The sequence below is a fragment of the Hydra vulgaris genome, chromosome 08 (genome assembly GCF_038396675.1).
Source record: "Hydra vulgaris chromosome 08, alternate assembly HydraT2T_AEP".
In the NCBI taxonomy this organism is placed as follows: Eukaryota; Metazoa; Cnidaria; class Hydrozoa; order Anthoathecata; family Hydridae; genus Hydra; species Hydra vulgaris.
In genome coordinates, this window is record NC_088927.1 from 18812835 (window position 1) to 18831506 (window position 18672).

General features: G+C 27.1%; 1 long non-coding RNA gene across 1 annotated transcript in view; it reads left to right on the forward strand.

Moving 5' to 3' along the window:
* Positions 1 to 7623: 7623 nt before the first annotated feature.
* The window catches only part of LOC136084214 (uncharacterized), a 31863-nt gene continuing 20814 nt past the window's right edge, over positions 7624 to 18672 (forward strand). The window contains exon 1 of the long non-coding RNA XR_010640396.1: positions 7624 to 7708. This is a non-coding gene — a long non-coding RNA (uncharacterized LOC136084214). The remainder of the gene's footprint in view (positions 7709 to 18672) is intronic.

Genomic DNA, 18672 nt, shown 5'->3' on the forward strand with positions numbered 1-18672 from the left:
GCGACCTTTAATATCAGTTGTAGGATTGATCTCACAATGTTAGGTATGTGACATAAATTTTTTAAATTCATGAAAAACTAGATTGTTATATATTATTGAAATGACCTTCATTACAAAGGTAAATTCATTTTAAAGGTGAAAAATTATTAAAATCAAACAATTCTACAAAAAGTTAAAATTTTAAGTGTCAAATTTTTGATATTTGGATTCGTTGAAGAAACGGTTGCCAATTTTAGAGTTTTTCTCAACTTTGAATGTCATAACTTTTTCAATTAATACAAAATTCATAAAACTTGTTATCAAAAGAATGGTCTTAAAAAGGAAAATAAGGATAAATAAAAGGCGTATGTGGGGCGTTAGAAGGGTGTTTTTAACACTTTTTAATAAATTCAAAGTCTAGGTTTTTTTAAATAAAAATTTTTAATTTTAATTGAAATTTTGAATTTTTTTTTTACATTTTTTTATATTTATATATTTTATATATATTATATATTTATACTATTCAATATTATTTTATATGATAACTTACATTTAAAGATTATTAATGTTCAAATGTTTATTATGATGCGCCCTCCCCCAACTACCCCGTGTGAAAAGCGGAGCTCAAATCAAAAATAGGTACCTGTTTTGGGTGAATTAGTAGGATGTCTGGGGTGCTTTTTTTCATGAAATTTGGCAGGTAGCAAAAAAAAAGTCTCAGTATTTATTCAAAACATACCCAATACATACATACCTTATATATACATGCACAAACAACAAGGAACTTTTAAACAGCAATGAATTCATTACAAAGTTTTACAAAAAGTATTTTCTAAAACTATTCTAGAACTCAAAAAAAAAATTTATGTTGATACTAATTTCTAAAAAAATAACATAGCAAAACACGTTCATATCATGCCGCTCTTAAAAATACTGAAAACAAGGAAACGGTTCCGTTAAGGTCGGATTAACGCGTACCTAGCAATATTTGATAATAAAGTAGTTAACGCACGTACAAAGACAAAATCCACTCAATCCTACTATGTGTGCAATGTTGAACCCAACGAAATGAACAATATTGGTTTAGTAAAAGCAAAAACTGAAAACGAATCAATAATTAATTGGCGCTCAGAATTTCAGCTTTGCACTGCTGGATAAAAAGCTTGGAGTTAATTTTTCACGAAATGTAAATTAAAAAGTATAAACCAAAAACAATTGAGGAGAAATTATCTGTAAACTTAAGAAAAAATGAGATTCAGGTACTCTTTAGAGAAATGTTAAGCCTATATGTTGACATGCCTAAAGCTGGGTTCGGCAAAACCACTGACAGCAAAATTGCCAGAAAAGCATTAAAAAATAATGAAGTTTTTTCTGAAATTACTAAAGTTGATTGTAAAATAATTAAAAGATTGCATAATATTTTCGTAACCTTTGCTGAGCTATCTGCAAAGTCCTTCTATATCACATAAACTATCTTTGCCACTCGGGGTATATTCGGAAGATGCACTGAATAATTTAAATAAACGGATAAGAAATTCTAGACTTGAGCACACGGCAAAAATATCATAGGTAAACACTATGATGAATCAGATGCATTGCCTTCTAGTAAGATCAAATCCAAAAGTATCAAGCATTTCTTTTAGAAAACATAAAAATTATTGAGGATAACCGTTACCAGATGAAGTTATTAAATTCATTGTAATATAAATGATTAAACCAATGTAATACAATACAGTTTTTTTTCTCTATGTATAAACTTTTTTTAAAAATTATTTTTATATAAATATCAAGTAGAGTAATGTATCAAGATAATGTGTTTGTCTTAAAGATTCTGAAACTTTAAAAAAATATTATTTTGTACGTAATTATTTTGGGTTGGCATGCTATTGGAAGAAGCTTCAGAAAGTAGAAATAAACTTTTTAGATTAGATACAAATAGTCATATTCGAAAAAGTTGTCAAAACAACCTTTTTAATGTATTTGTACGTGCAATGGATACCTGAAAACGGTTACGTGCTTCGATCGAGATTGCATCCCTTGTATAACAAGTCCAATCCTATAATCATTGCGTCACGACTGCAACTTAATTTTTTTAATAAAGATGGCATTTTATGTTTCTTGTACTTTTAATTTCTTTGAGTTGCTGGTCTCTCGTTATGAAAGCCCTACTGCAAGAACTTTTTTCGTAAGTTTTATAAACAGTTTAAATTCATTTTGTAAACGCTAGTATGATTATGTAACAGTAGGTATTCATCTTTGCAATAATCAAGAGGTTTATTAACTAAATATTAATTTTTTTATTTTAGGTGCATTTTAGCTTAATTTAGTTACTTTGCTAAAGAAAATTGGTGGAACAGTGCTGGTAAAAACCACTGAATATGTTATGTCGCAACGTTACTAATTTTTTTATGTCAAAAATTAAACATGGATGGTACAGGAAATTTCGGAAACTTCCATTCATAAAATCCTCTATTAATAAAGTTGCTCTGTTTAATTCCAATTTTGATTTATGAACTTACATTTAAAATGTCAACTATTTTACCCTAGTTTTTTGCGGTTACAAATCAGGTTACTAAATCAGACGATCAGGATACTAATGTAGAAGATGATGTTGCACAAACAGGTGCATGATAAACAAATGGTAGACGGTATTCTAGGAAGATTTTTGATAATGCATAAACCAGAGAAAACAGTGATCCAAAATATTTGTTTGAGAGTTTATTAATTTGTAATATTTGACTTAACGTAATTTTTTATTTTCTGCTAACTCTCGTTAGCAGAAAATAAAAAATTACGTTAAGTCAAATATTACAATAATTTTGGATCACTGTTTTCTCTGGTTTATGCATTATCAAAAATCTTCCTAGAATACCGTCTACCATTTGTTTATCATGCACCTGTTTGTGCAACATCATCTTCTACATTAGTATCCTGATCGTCTGATTTAGTAACCTGATTTGTAACCGCAAAAAACTAGGGTAAAATAGTTGACATTTTAAATGTAAGTTCATAAATCAAAATTGGAATTAAACAGAGCAACTTTATAAATAGAGGATTTTCTGAATGGAAGTTTCCGAAATTTCTTGTACCATTCATGTTTAATTTTTGACATAAAAAAATTAGTAACGTTGCGACATAACATATTCAGTGGTTTTTAATTTAATCTCTTAAATTAAAAAAATATTTGATAGAAATTGTTACTATAAAATTTCCACTGCAAAAATCTTTATCATTTAATTTTTTTTAATAATCGAAAGATAAACAATTATAGTGCACAAACATTTTTTCTCTAAATCCCCACAATATGAAAACGTTTTAATTAAGTTTATAACTTTATATATAGTTTTATAAAATAAAATTATAGTATAAGTAGTATAGTATAAAAGTTTATAAACATATTATAATAGTTATAAAAAAATATCAAAAATAAGACCAGGTCTTTTATAACTATATCTTATTTATAAATTTCAAGACCTATATAGCTCTTATTACTTATGTAAAGTTAAAAAGTTTTAAAGTTTTAAAAGCTTTATATACGTATAATAATTCTATAATAGACGTCTAAAATACGTTTGAATATAGACGTTTTGTGGACGTTTGTTCTAAACGTTAATCTGGGTTTCATTCTAAACGGATAATCGACAAAATCTAAACGTTTTGTCGAAACGTTATTTTGACGTTTAATAGACGTATGTGTGTTTACTGAGAACATGGTTATTTCTACTATTTGTATGAAGCAAAAGAACGGCATTATCCAAAGATTTTAAATGATTCTAACAAATGAGCTGATCCTGTATAAGATTTATTCAATCGAGTTTAAAATGATCAACAACTTTATTTATCATACTTTCATTTTTAACTTCAACAATGTTTTTTGAACCAAAACTATCACCTCTCTTTTAACATTTTTTTTTAAACATCTTCGCTTCCAACAAGGCTGCACGCAGACACTAATTAAAGTTGGAAGTTACTGAAAGAGAAAAGATGAAGATTGTAGAGCAAGATAACGATTGACGGATGACTTAAAAGATTGCAAATTATATGAATCAGGAAAGCAAGATGGAGGAAGTGAATGGAGAAAGATATTTAAATATTACGGTTTTTGTAAATACGTGAGAATAGGGCTCGGTGATAAGACTAAATTAGTCTTCTTCTTGCCCTGTCAATATTTATTTTTATTTATGTGCTTCAAAACTGTATGTATTATTTAACGGCAATTCCAAAGAGCTGATGTTCGAGGAAAAAAACTAGACAAATAAGAGTTTTTGTAGCACTTAGGAACAGTCACAGAAAAAGCATGACACTTAATTCAATGACGAGTAACACGAGAATGAATTATAGTATATGGCATAAGAGACGCTAGCTCTTTAGAGCAGTGCCCATTATAGTATTTGTAGAAAAGAGAAAGAGAAGCAACATTACGACGATGTGATAATGATTGGAGGCAAGAGCAGGTCCAACTATGTTTACAATACGTTTTTGCACCTTGTCTAAAAGAGAAAAGGGCATCATTAGAAGATCCGCCCCAGATATGGCAACAATATTCCATACGAAGCCGGATTTGAGATTTATAGAGATAGAGAATAGAATCAGAAGTAAAAAAGTGACGAGCTCAATAAAGAGATGCAACCTTAGCAGATGCTAATTTTGCAACTGATTTGATATATGGTTTCCAAGCAAGGTTGGAAGTAAGAGTTAGTCCTAGAAGATGAAGAGTAGGTGACTCATCGAGTACATCACCGTTCATAAATTTAGGAAGGTCTAAATTATTGCGATAACGATTGGCTGAAAAAAATTGAGTTTTATCTGAATTAAAATTCACCAGCCACTGAGAGCCCCATGCTGTAGCAGAAGTGAGATCCTTTTCAAGCTCAAATGCCTCCTCCAAGCAATCAGAGGTTGTTGGTTTCTTATCACGACAAGAATAAATGGTAGTATCATCAGCAAACAATGCCACCTTAGATGTGAGAATATCTGGAAGATCGTTAATGTAAATTAAAAAGAGTATAGGGCCAAGGATAGAACCTTGAGGGACCCCTGAAGTTACAGAATAAGAAGAAGAGTGTTGTCCATTGAGGATAACTTTTATGCTACGATTGGAAAGGAAGGATTCAATGATCTTAAAGATGTAGCCGGATACACCAAATGAAGAAAGCTTATGGAGAAGACCAGCATGCCAAACTTTATCAAAAGCTTTTGAAATGTCAAGAGCGATGGCCTTAACCTCTCCACCTTTATCTAATGCACGATAAAACCTGTCAATTATTACTGTTAGCAAATCAGCTGTGGAACGAGAAGATCGAAATCCATATTGATGGTCAGAAAGTAAGTTATTAGATTCAAGATGAGAAATTAAGTGTTTGTTAATTAAAGATTCAAAAACCTTGCTTATGATAGGAAGAAGACTTATGGGACGGTAGTTAGACGAATCAGATCGCTCTCCAGAATTTTTGAAGATAGGGATAACAGATGCCGCTTTCCAGCAGGCTGGAAAGCAAGACTCTGATAAGCACTTTTTGAATAGTTTTGAGAGTATAGACGACAGCTACGGAGAACACTTCTGCAAGACAATAACAGGTATGTTGTCCGGGCCACAAGCTGTAGAAGAGTCTAGGCAGGAAATCACTTTAGATACAGATGCTGGAGTCATATGAATGTCAAGCAGTGGATCAACCTGTTTGTTGGCAACATCAGGTAAAACGCAACTAGTGGAATCAAGAGATGATATTGATAAAAAGTACACAACAAACATACACAACAAGCATACAAAACAACGTCTATTTCTTAGATTATTTAATAACACCTTGTAATATTATTATATAATTTTTTTCATTTTTAGTAATATAATAAAAATCTTTAAATGATTTAATTCAAATATAATAAAAAAAAATTTGTAAAACTTTTCTATCCAGGAAATATTAAAAAACTGACAATGAATATTAGAAGCTTTTATTATTTACCTTTAAATAACTGGATTTTAAGTTTGAGGTAAATAATTGTTGTTCTAATTCCTTTTTAATCGTTTTATGATGTGGATTTTTAGTTTACGCTATGCAAAGTTTTCAAATAAATAACGTACAAGTGTACATCATGTGTAAACTTGCGTATATGTAAACGCGTACATGTTGAAAAAAGAGATTAATTATTTAACAGAGTTTTAGTTCTTTAAATTTTTTAGGTTTAAAATTTTTTTTAAGTTGTAAAATGTAGTTTCATATTGTTTTCTAACATCATTGGGCGTAAATATGTGTTTTAGAAAAAAAAGGGCAAAAAATATATGTAAATCGGACATAACTTTTATATAACAAACCTTTTTTTTATATAGTATTTTCTTACTTAAATTCGGCTGAGCAATATTTTGTAAAGTTTGACAAATACAGTTTCATGATCACAGTATGAATGAAATAAAAAGGGCAAGCTTAGTGAATTCAATTTCAACTCAATTTTAGTAAATTCTAGATTAAAACGTACGACAAAATCGAACAAACAAAAAATTGGTTTACACTCAGTGAATACTTTTAGTATTAAAATAAATTAAACAATTTAAAAATAAGTTTTAAAACAGAACAACAGGAACTGTTGTTTATGTTAAAACAGCAAACCATTTTAACAAAAGCGATGTTCAAACGTCCTCGTCTATTGCTTTAAACTTTTTATCGTCGTGCTGTACATTCTTCCCAGTAGATAGTAAGAGACAAGACTTCGTCAAAGAACATAAAGTATATCGTTTTGGATAAAATATTGCATATCGGGCCGGATCCTCCTCTACCAACCTTTTTCGAGTTTGTTAGTTCAAATTTTTGACTTATAAGAATAAATAATAACAATAAAATACTAAAGGTAGTTTTTTTAAAAATCTCTTTTGTAACTCTGACATTAAACCACAACATTCTTTATGTAGAAGTCAACTTAAATGCGTACTTGTATGTTTACTATTTTGTAGATCAAAAATATGTTTTGCACATACGTTTTTTTTTTAGACAGTTAAGACAGTTATTGATTGTTTAATTTATCCTAAATATTTTTATATTTAGGATATATTAAACAATCAAATATACAACATCCTTTACATATTGCGGTTGTATCCGTCTGTAAGTTTCTGTATTGGTTGTTTCCGCCTTTACTATTTTTGAGTAATTTTTTTAATTTTTTATTAAATGTGTTGACTAAAGAGTATGCTGTTTAAGCTTTTCTAATTATTTCGCTTTTTTTGTTGCATATAGTTTACTTTTTTATTCGTTTTAGATTTTTTATATCTGTTTTAAATGTGAGGGGCTATACTAAAAAATGGTTTTTTTTATTCGTTTTAGATTTATTATATTTAGGTTTATTATATTTTTATTCATTTTAGATCTATTATGTTTAGACTTGATCAAGCCATTCTTTACCCTTGTCTTGTATAGACACGAGTAATGAGTAATGATGGCATTTACATTCAGCAAGAGTATATCTTGTCTGTATGCGGATATCCATCTCTGAAATTAAGTTAAGAAAATTAGCAAAGTAATTTTTACAAATCATGACATCAATATTAAAGTTGCAAAGTATCTTTTGTAGCCTTTACAATTTTTGTATTAAAATCTATGCTATTAAAGCTAAATCTATGCTATTAAAGTACCATTGCATAAACTTTATTTATTTTGAAAGATATATATTGTACCAATAACATATAACATGCATAAAGTGAACCAAGTGTCTGCGGAGCCATGGCGATTAGAGGGATCCGTCGGTAAGGATTTCATTTTTTCTTCTGTAAAATGAGTTATGAAATTTTAAACAAAAAATAATCACAATATTACAACATTTTGTTAAATTTTTATCTATTTAATTTACTGTTTTAAAAATGAAATAAAAAACGGCAAATATTTTTATATGAGTTCTTATGCATGTTAGAAAACTATATATCTGAAAATATAATAATCTTTCATGGGTCAGCTTTTTATTAGAAGTTAACAAAAATAATGAAGATTTTCACATCAAAATTTATGTATCTTTATCTACCCACCACTTTGTTTCACTAAACAAAAATAGATAATTTTTGTTAGGTTACGAAATCATATATTTAAAGTAACTATTCTGTAGTAGTATTTATTTTCTTTTATAAACAAACAGTTTATTGGCATAACTACGGTAACAGTCTCCAAAAAAGTAACTTATACAAAACTGCTACTTAAATGAACACATAAGTTGACAATGTTGTGAACAGCATTGATATAAAATGACTATCATGTTACCATAACATTTAAGTTTATTATCATCGTCATCACAATGTGTACAATTGAGTTTATTAGAAAGTATGGAATTTAGCAGCAAATTAAAGTAATTATAAAACAAAAATCAAAAAATGTTTGCGCAGGAAAAAAAGCTACGGTTTTAGTTTTGATGTAAAAAAAAAAAAATTTCAATATAATTATTTGCGTAAAAATATTTTGAAAGTACTAATTACAACTTTAAGAAACCGAAGTATGAACATTGTGATGAACAAGTATTAACATTGACTTGAATGTTTCTAACATTGAAGTAAAAGTTAAATCGTAACAATTAATGCATTTGTTTAATTTCTCGAGAAGTAAACATATCCATAAAAAACACGAAATTATTTATAGGTTGGTTTCTTATAAAAATAAGGATTAAAACTATATAAATATAATTTTTTTCTTTGCAAAGTAAAATTCCAAATTTTCAAAATCATCATGCATTTTTTTTTCAAATCTGTTTGATTATTTATGAAAATCCTCAAAAATCCACTGCAGATCTTTTAAACAAAGAACTTATTAAAGCATGTAATTTGTTAAAAGAAAAGAAAAATTGTTAAATTTATGGACTATTTAAATTTACTGGATTACGTTTCCCCCGATAGACTATTGAGTAAAATAAAATCAATACATTGGTTTAGTTTCTTTGTTTTTATGTAAAATAAACATGAATATTCTGAGTTATTCTTTTGTTCAGGTGCATAATTTTATCTAGAACTCTTATATGATTGCACAATAATCTGTAAAAAAAACACAGTGCTAAACAAAAAATAACCGCCAAACAATAAAATTTCTCTAAAACAGAAAATTTGGAAGTGAACTTATCTTAAAAAGCATGTTGGTAAGAGTACTGAATTTTCACAAGAAAAACTACATGGTGAAGATAACCATTTTGAAAAAGAAGGAAGAAAATCTGAGATGGTGGGTTTTAGGTCTGTCCCATTTTCTTATGAAATATCCCATTTGTAAACATCATTGATATAAAATGACTATCATGTTAACATAACATTTAAGTTTATTATCATCGTCATCACAATGTGTACAATTGAGTTTATTAATTGAGTGAAGTTAAAGGATAACATCAGCATAACATCAAACACTTAGTTAAATACTCTGTAAATTTAAATATAATCAATATCTCAAAAAGAATTCACAACTAAAAGTCTACTTACAGTTATATTCCAACGTAAGCTATTGGAATTTTTTTGGACCAAAAATTGTATTATAATTTAATATTGCACTTTTAGGTACGTTATACTGAAAAAAATGCATAATAATTGATAATGCTGTAGCAGATTTAAATAAAACGATACAATGATTAGAAGCAAAAGTAGCCGATTTAACTAAGAAGAATGAATATTCTAATTAGGGTTGTTCGGCGAAATACATTTTCATAGGGGAGAGCCGGGTAGCCCCGGACACTTAAGTAACGGACAAATGTAATAATTTATCTATCAAACAAAAAAATAGTTATTGACAACTTTAATAATATACAAAACGAAAAAGAAAAAATGTTAGAAAAAAGGCATGTTTCAAAATTGGATGGTAGCTTCCGACACGTAGTTTAACCAAGAATTTATATTACTTTTACTCGTGTGACACAAATATAATATATAACTATTTAGCATTGGACTGTTCTCAACAAATTTAAACAAAAATTGATATATATATATCCTCTGATATATAAGGAATGGGAATGAAAATGTCATCATTTAGAAATATAACCATTAGCTTTTTACTAATGAAAATAAACACTTTAAAAGCACTTTTTTTAAATCTTAGGTTTTTTTATTGGAACTAAATGAATTACTATTATAGGTTTGTGTATAATCTTAAACTTATTATCATTTATATAAAAAAGTTGCTTGTTTTTAACATGTTAACCAATAAAGTTCTCCGGAACCACCCTCCAAACATGTGTCCGATACCACCCGATCATACCTCATTCGCAAATACTAATTTTAAAACCAATGTATTAAAGTATTAAACGAATATTTTTTTTATTAACTATTGTAAAATCTTTAATCAATAAAAATTTATTTGTTTACTTAAAAATTATTATTATGTGAATCATATATGATGATACATCGCTCTTCTGGTGGTGGGAAACAATATCTTGCACTCCCCGCCAGTCGCTTAGGCATATTATAATAGATATTTTGCATATGCCATATTTTCACTGCCTGTTTCTTAGTTAGTTTTTGAACCAGTCAAGGATTATATTTTTATCCCATAAATTTTCGTCTTTTTAAGTAAGATATTTTAATTTGCAGTATCAAATGCTTTTGACAGGTTTATAAAGATTAGTCATCTGTTTTTTTATCAAAAGAATATACTGAACATACTGTTTTTTATCAAAAGAATAACCTATATTATTAACTAGATCTAGGATTACGTGTTCAGCTGAATATTGTTTTTGGGAACCGAATCACTTATTATTTAGAATTTTATTTTGGGCTAAGTACTCATATAATTTGCTATAGATTACACTTTCGAGAAGCTTAGAAAAAGTATAGAGTACCGAGATTGGTCGCTATTAATTAAGATTCACCTTTTTTAAGTTTTTATACTACTTTAGCTACTTTTAACCGGTACAACTCTGTTTTAACTTAACCGGTACAACTCTGTTTTAACTTAACCGGTACAACTCTGTTTTAATCGAAGACTTAAAAAGTTTTAATATAGATTTATTTATTGTTGTAAAGACATTTGCCACTACCCTACTACAGATATCATCTATACCTGGAGTATTATTTAATTTTAAGGAATTTAGAGCAACATTAATTTTTTGGTAGTTTAGTTCTTTGTATTTTAATTTGCTCTGATATCATCATTTAGGTATGATTCAAATAAGTTATTAGAAGACTTAATTTTTGAGGCAATATTAGGGCCAATGCTAATAAAAAGTTTGTTGAATTCTTCAGTAATCGTATTTTTGTCACTGTACTCTATATTGTCTATGACGATTCGAGGAGGTAAACTATTTAATTTAGCTTTTTTGTTCCCAAGTATCTCTCTTCTAGTGTTCCATGTTTTATTAATGTCACCAGTAGCATTTTTTTTTTTTGCTTCGAGTAGTAATTTTTCTTTGAACTTTTTATTATTTTTTCAAATAAATTTTCGTATTTCTTGAAAGTATTTAGATTCTTTTTCATTTCTATTTTTTAAATACTTGATGCAAAGTTTTTGTTTTGTTTTTAAAGATTTTTTTATACCTCTAGTAATCCATGGACATTGTAAGTATTTTACTTTTAATTCTTGTTCTTTAATTTGGAAGTGACTATTATAGTGCTTTAAGAAAATTACTATAATTCATTATAAACGGAGTCGGTATGCCCAAGGTTGCATTCTTGATCTTATAATCTTCATTGTTTAATTCTTATTCGTTGAATGAAATTTTAAAAAGTATATTTTATGAAAGTCTAGATTTATTTATAAAAGTTTACAACTGAACTTTATCAATATCATATAAAAATTAGCATTTTAGTTTCAAAGTTTATTATACATATTTGATTCATTAAACGTAATTAAATATATTTTTAATGTCGTGTTTTATAAGCTTTTTTTCGTTAACAACTGTTTCTCAAGTTGCTGTGCGAAATAGTTTCGTTTTTATCATTATTTCAAAAAGTAAAACCTTAAAATGTTACAATGTTGCAATGCTGAAAACAAACTTTCTTTATAGACTTCAAAACGCCGTTTAGCGAAAGAGCTCATATCGCAAGTGCGACTTTAGCACTACTTTCGTATGTTGCAAAATAGTTTTATTTCGTAATTCAACGTGCATAATGCTACATTTTTTATCTAGCATTTGCAAAATGAACATCGGCAATTTTAAATATTTCGTTATATCCGTACGAAAAAAAAAAGAAAATCCTGATTTTGAATGAATCGGCGAATGTTAAAAGAGCGGATGTCCAATAATGTAAACTTTCAGGAAAATATAAAAAATTTGCAATTTCCCCCGTAGTAAATTTGTGTTAATGGTTCAATAATTTTTTTTGAAGATGAAAAACATTATCCTATTCAAAATAAAAATTATTAAATCATTAACAAACATTTACTACGACGGAAAATGCAGTTATTTTTAGTTTCCCGAAAGCTTTTATAGTTTGACTTCCGCCCTTTTACGATTCACCGATTCAAATATCTTTCCGAAAGAATTTTATTTTTCCGGAATTGTACGAAATCTTCCGCTTAACAACTCTAATATTAACAACTTTTATTTTTTAATGCTTTGATACGTATATTGATAAGTATATTTTTATTGAAACTTTTTATAAGCACAACTTTTATATTTTTGTGCTGGGCTTAATAATCAGTATAAGCCCTGGCCTTCTCTTTTTAAGAATAACACACTCGTGTTTAACAATAATAAGGCGTCTACTAGTTGTGAAAGATTGCGCTTGATTCAAGGAAAGATATGTTATATCTTTTTAACATTTTCCCAATAAATCTTACAGGTTTTATATTAATAAATGAAAAAATTAAATTAACTTTCAATAACAACAAAAAAAACTGTTAATATTTGGATGATCAAAAAAGGCTGAGATTGTGTTGATTTGATCAAAGCAGAGTCCTAAACATCAATTATTGATGGTAAAGTACGTTTTACAAACAGTAGAAAAGTGCTTCAGCGGGCCAAAGATAAGCAATAAAGTCTCATTTGAAAAAATAACCCAGTAACTTTACATTTATTAAAACAAATGTAAAGTTACTGTGTTATATTTTCAAATAAGACTTTATTGGTTATTTTTTGCCACACTTTTCGACTGTGCACTTTTAGAATGTAGTAAAAATTAAGCTATAATAAAAATTATATGAGCATATATGTGTACACACGCACGCGCGCTCATATCCGCGCACATACTTTTAAAGCAATGATAATTATAACAAAAATTGCAATGACAACAAAAAAATTTCCTCGTATTTAAAAAAGATACAACAAATTAAAAAAAATATTAAAAAAAGATACAACAAATACAAAAAGTTAAATGAACATATATGTACACACACATACGCGCGCACACTCACATATAAAGCAGCATTAATATTAACAATAATTGCAATGATAAGAAAAACTTCCTCTTGTTAAAATAAAATAAAATACAGCAAATAAATACCAAAAATAAAATTTTATTCTGCTAATCAGACTCCGTTAACTTTTTCTTTCAGCCAAGAATGATAAAATATAAATAATGATAAAATAATACACAAAAATCAATGTATAAATTAAGCACAAATTTTGTCATCAATTAAAAAATCCATCTATAATTTTTCTGTTTGTTATTTTGATTTTTCTATTAATTTTATTCAACTCGTAATCCACTCAAAATAAAAGTTTGAATAAAAATAAAATTTTGAATGAAAATAAAGAAAGCTTCAAGTTTTTATCGACCTGAACAAATTTCTTGATATGTCGTTATTGATACAACTTCATCTAAAAACATAAAGTATGTTGTTTCTGAAATAATTGTGCATATTGGCCCAGATCCTGTTTGCTCGTAGATTTGTCTTTTAGCTCTTAAGTGGTTTGAGTCGATAAATCTGAAACTTTGCGTTACAATAAAAAAATTATTAAAGAAACACAAGTTGCATATTTATTGTTTATTGTTGCATATTTATTTGCATTATTATAATGTTGCATTATTATTATTGTTGCATTATTATTATTGTTGCATATTTATTGTTTATTATTGTTGCATAATTACGTAAATAATAGTCTTGAAAATTGTCGAAGGAAGCAGCCCTAATATAAGCTAACGATATAAAAACCTTGTGAAAACAACGTTTTTTCTAATATGAGTCATAATGGTTAAAAAATATAAAATATAAAAAATATAACTAAAGAAAAAATCATGATTCTTAAAGAATATTTAAAGTATATCTTGTTTTAATATTTTGTTTATTAACATATTTTGAATTTTGAATTTATTTTCTCATATAAAAATGCAAAAAAACTTCTTAAATAACTTTCAACATATATATCGTATATCAAACAGAAATATCATAAATATTTATTAAATCGGCATAGAAACAAAACAAAAATCGTTATTAAATTCTTGATTGTAATTATGCCGATAATTCTATTCTGTTAACGTTAATGGTTAAAGTATTGATGGCACCAAGGTTTATTGTGTTTTATCGATTTTAATCATAATCATAAGAATAGCGTTAAAGAGCAAAGAAACAGCTGACAGAAGACAGAAGAACATAACATAAAAAAACTTAGTAGTTTTGGGTACTTTAGTCACACACAAAATATTTAAAGAAAATCTATTTTTATTATATAAACCATATGCAAAACACGCTAAGTCGTGTTTTGACCAAAGAGGAGCATTTTTTTGGAGTAAATCCATGATTTCAGATGGCAGCTTTTCCCAGGTAACTTTGAAAACATCTATTCATTTGTAGGTACATTTCAGATGTAGGTACATTTGAAATTCAAGGTTTAAATTGTAGATGATGTAGGTACATTTGAAATTCAAGGTTACAAATAAATAATTAAATAATAACCTAACAATTATTAACATCGAAATATATATTCTACAGATAACTTTGTCAAAAACCACAATTTTTAATAACTTAAATATAGATCAGATAATAATTATAATTTATTTAATTAAAATTTAAATAAAGTAATAAATTATTTCTATTGTTCTAGCAAAAGACAAGAAATTCATAAGATAATTGAGAAACCAGATAATTCATTTATACTATTTTGGTCATTCTGAAATTCGGACTTAGGCCAGAGATGTTTTTTATCATGATTAGTTTACATCTCAGACTAAAAAAAAAAATGACTCAAAAGTTTAACTAAAAGTCAAGACAGAAAGAGGTTTTTCATTTTCAGAGAGAGAGGTTTTCAGCCATATTAAAATATATTTATTTTTTTCAACCATATATTAATATATGGTTAAAAAAAAAAAAGATTTTTTTTCTCAAGGTTATGCGTTCTGCAATATTCGATTATTGGCAACTTTGATATTTTTAAGAAGCAGGTGGATACGTGCCTCAAAGCTTTTTATTTTTTTAAGTCTTTAATTTAAAAAATGAATTACTTGAGGAGCAAAGTGCCTAAAAATCAACTTCGAAAAGTTACGATAAACCTTTGTTAAAATTATATAATTTTTGAAAAATGGCAAGACTCCTATATATTTATATATATATATATATATATATATATATATATATATATATATATATATATATATATATATATATATATATATATATATATATACAATTTATTTTAATAATGTAATTTATATATATCATAATTAATAAAAGGTGTGTGTTTAGGTTTGTACTCACTATTTATATACGTCAAAATAAAACATTTACTTTAACATAGGTTTGGAATGTTTCATTCAAATTAACAATTTTTTATTGAACTTTTCTATTACATTTAAGAAATCTTTTTCAAAATTTCTTCTGATAAAACATTCCTCTTAATAACTAATAAATGATTTTTAAAATTAACTGAGCATTTTCAAGTTTTTAGCCCTGAATGTTAAACTTTCTTTAGGAATAAATTTTCCTAAATTTTTTATAATGTCAGTTTTCTATCGCCTTCAATACCAAGAGCTTGAATGATTTATTTGGGAAATTCCCTATTCGCCAATTTCTTCCAAAAATCCAACTTTTTATAGTTTGATTCTGGTAATTCATTGAAGTCACTAGTGAAAAACAGGTTTAGATTTCCTCTCACATCTTTTAATTGTTTGATTGGTTAGGGTAAGGTGATGTGGAACTAATCAACATTGCTAATCAACAAAACTGATATAAAGTTTTTCAGTAGAAAGGTTTTAAGTAGAAGTTTTTTCTCTCAAAAAATTACTGGAAATGAAGTATGTTATAGGTGGTCAAAACAGCTCTCTAAATTTTAGTTATCAGTTTACAAAGTTTTTAAGTACAATTATATTTTTTTTATTCAAAATGGCGCATACATTTAAAAAGAGATTTTTTTAATCGAAAACCTTAAACTTCAAAAAGAGGGTGTTAAAATGGGGTCTAACACATAGAAATTGTTTTATCTGGAAGAAAAATTACCAGATAAATAGGTTTAATTAAGACGAAATGATGCATAGTTTTTTTTGAATCAAGTAACATTTTTGGGTGGGGAAATGTGGGTCTATATGACAGTGTGCTTTGTTCCGTTAAGAATATAGTGCTTATACAACATCAAATACCTTTAAAACAAAAATTAGATTAAATTGGAAGTCTGACTATGTTTCTGGATACATTTTTCTAGAGTCATGTTGCTATGGATTCTAATAGATGATTATTAAAGATATAATGATATCATATTTTCAATTAAAACTAGTGAATGACGCAGCGTAGCAGTTTTGAAGGACTTTTTTTGATTTTTATTTGTTTGTTTATTTCACCGTTTAATAACTTTTACAATTTAAAAGTTTATCAATAAAAACACTGGCGGGGCAAGTAGAAGACATTATTTTGTCTTAGCACCGAGCCCCAATCGTACATATTTACAATAACCGTTTAATATATTTATACTTTACAAATTATTTATTGAAAATTATAAATGTAAAAAATAAATAACAATTAGTTTAAGAAATACTTCAAGAACAACACTCATTTAGATTAATAATCAAGTAAACAAGAAAAAAACAAAAACAAAAAATAAATTAATAAATTAAAGAGCACGTGTTTACAAATGCCATACTATATACGCATAATATACAAAGTATTTATTGAAAAATATAAAAATAAAATATATGACAATATGTAATAAAGTAATATTTAAATAAAGAACAAAAAATAAAAAATAAAAGTGTACTTAATTTATAAAAACCTTAATATTTATGTATATTTTAAATACCAATTTGTATAAGAGTAAAATAAATAACAATTCATTGATAGTTAAAAAAACAAGAAAAAATATTCAAGAACTCAGATTAGATTTCAACAATAACATTTAAGATTAGCGGAAACGCTATAACTGAATTAATGAAAAAGTTGATAAATTCTGAGACATGTTTTATATAATTGAATTTTAGTTTAAAAGAAGCATTTAAAATTGAATATGTTAAAATCCATAAGTAATAACACCTTTTTGATTCATTTTTCAACTGCTGTATAGTAACTTTTTTCGTATTTGCAATATTAGGAAACTTTTTCCACAAATATGGTCCACAATATTGAGTTGAATATGCAGTTTGTTTTGAATTATACTTAGGGACAATGTAGTTATTATCTGAAAAATTTGTCGGGTGTTTATGCAATATTTTTAAAAGTAGGACTGAAATATTTTACGAGTCCCATCTTTATTTTATACATGAGCATTAAAACTTAGAGGAGGCTTGCGTGGTACAATATTATCAGCTCCAAATAATATTCTGCACGCATGTTTTTGTTTACTGTACAATATTTTTGACTTTGTATGATTATATGAATTTCAGAAAATTAATCAACTGAACTTGCTTGTATTGAATTAGTTGATCAAATAAATAATGGCTTCAAAGGATTGAATATGTAAATAATGGCCACACGGATTGAAAACAATTTGCTTTAAATTAAAAACACGGAAAATTAAAATCCCGTGTTGAGTACCGCAATGATCGACACTTGGTCCTCTCTTAATCGTAGTTTATGTAAATGACTTAAATAAGGCATCAGTAAAGTTAAACCCAATTATGTTTGCGGATGATACCTATTTCTTTCCAACAATAGTATCAAACAACTTTATGCAGACATGAATTTTGAATTAAATAAGATAAATGACTGGTTTATGGCGTATAAATTCTCATTAAACGTTGAAAAAACAAAGTATACCTTATTTCATAAAAAAATGCAAGAAGAAAATCTTTCCCTTAAATCACCAGACCTATTTTTAAATAACATACAAATAAAAAATCATGACTATATAAAGTTTTTAGGAATACTTGTTGATAATAATTTATCTTAGCTTCCCCATATTAAATATTTACAATCAAAAGTTTGTAAAACCATTGGTCTGATGTACCGAGTTAGTCCAAATGTAAATACAGTTTGTCTAAAGTTAACATGCTTTTCTTTAATTTATTGTTTCATTAGCTATGCTAATATTACATGGGCTAGTACACAACCATCAAAACTTAAAAAAATACATAGTTTGCAAAAACACACGTGTTGAATTATTTACGGGAAAAAAAAGAGGAGAGCATACTAAACCCTTAATGAGAAATATGAAAATGATGAGTGTATACGAAATAAATTTTTATCAGCACTTAATTTTAATGTATAAATAATTAATAATAACTCCAGCTAATTTTATTTTTAAGTTTGAGAAAAATGTAAATGAAAAGTATTTCTTAAGAACAAATCGATAATATTCCTAAACTGCCTAGAAAATTAAATAAATATACAGAATATTTGATAGCATATCGAGGACAAAAGTTTTGGAATTCTTTTTAATAAGCTAATGCAAATATGA